Here is a 1,585-nt window from a genome sequence, read left to right on the forward strand (position 1 = left end):
AATCTAATTGTAGATGATGTAAATATAGGAGATCCTGTTCTGACTCTGTAACATCCTTGCAGGCATAACCCTTTAAAGTTGTACAAGTTCATAAGGAGACATCACGTATGCACCAATATGGCATAACCGAAGTGAGTTTCAATGAATAGAGTTCACCCATCATCATGGTGCCAAAACCAGAAAAGACCCAACAGTTATGTGTGGACTACCACAAAATCAATGTTGTTAGAAAGACTGATGCGTTTCCATATCTGCAGTTGGAGGACTGTGTGGAAAAGATTGCAGGAGCAACTTGCATTTCTTAGTTGGACTTCCTCAAAGGTTACTGGTAGAGAACTTTGACAGAAAGATCAAAGGCAAATTTGGAACGCCAACTGGCCTGCAGAAATTTAAAGTAATGCCGTTTGTACGAAAAACACTTCAGCCACATTTCAGAGGTTAACTGACAGGGTAATTGCCGAATACGCAACTGATCGGTGTATATTGTGTCTGGTGACTTTCAGTCTCTCGTGGATTGAATATTTACAGCATTTATCGGGCTTTTTTGATCGAATTCGGAAGTCAAACTGATTTGTAAACCTCGCTGAAAGTGAATCTGCCAAAGCCAAAGTCACGGACAAATAGCCCCACGGGATGCGAAATCGAAAGTTACAGGGGACTTTTACACATTGTTGACGAAAAGAGCAGTACGACGGTTCCCAGGATTGAGTGGCTTTTACTGAAAGTTTGTGCCGAATGTTCGCAGTGGGACTACTCCACTCACCGAACTGTTAAAAACAGGCAAGAAATTTCAGTGAACACAAGACTTTCAAAATGTTGTTTTTCTCAGAGCAGAGCTGATTGTGAGGAGACATGATTGACGTGTACGAAATAATGAGGAGCAAGGCATTACAGATTGAAGGAAACATTTGCTCTTGATCGATCACCAGGGTTTGTCGATTTCAGATAAAATGCAGAATGCTTTGAATAGACTGGTAGGAAAACTTTATCAGTCAGCGGGTGGTAGACTCTGGAACTCACATTCTATAAAGATCAGTTGGATAGTTAACCCTTCATTCTTCTCTGATTTCACTGGCCAAAGAGTTTCGAAAAATGCTCAAAGCAGAGCATCACCGCGAGCAAGTTATTCGATCGCTGGCTTTATGAAATGGAAAGGTGCCCATGAGCAACGTGTACGACTATTCGGCTTCCCTCCTGTGATGACGCTGGAATATTGACTCTCATGTTCTCAGGGACATGTCGTGAAGGCATTCTCGTTCCTGCAGATGAGGAGCTCATACCTTATTTCGGCTTCAAAAAAATCAGTTTTTAAGCGGGATTAACGTCTGCCCTGCCTGCGGGCCAGATAGGATTCGAACCTACAGCCTCCTGATCCTTAGCCAGGCGCGTTATCCATTGCGCCACTGGCCGGCTGTACAGGCACAGCCTTAAGAGCCGTGATGTTAATACGGACACGGTTAATAGCAGTCGTTTTCACCAGTTGAACAAGCAATAAAGATAACCACTGTCACTGCTTCAGTCTAATCTTCATCACCTTTCAAAGCAGCGAATTAAAAAAAAACACATATGTCCTCATGAAGTTTCC

General features: G+C 42.9%; 1 non-coding gene across 1 annotated transcript; it reads right to left on the reverse strand.

The window, feature by feature from the left end:
- Positions 1-1,337: 1,337 nt before the first annotated feature.
- On the reverse strand, positions 1,338-1,410 carry trnal-aag. The gene has a single exon. It is a non-coding gene; the product is annotated as a tRNA-Leu (tRNA).
- Between the last annotated feature and the right edge of the window lie 175 nt (positions 1,411-1,585).

Source organism: Chiloscyllium plagiosum, unplaced genomic scaffold (assembly GCF_004010195.1).
Source record: "Chiloscyllium plagiosum isolate BGI_BamShark_2017 unplaced genomic scaffold, ASM401019v2 scaf_36829, whole genome shotgun sequence".
Taxonomy (NCBI): Eukaryota; Metazoa; Chordata; class Chondrichthyes; order Orectolobiformes; family Hemiscylliidae; genus Chiloscyllium; species Chiloscyllium plagiosum.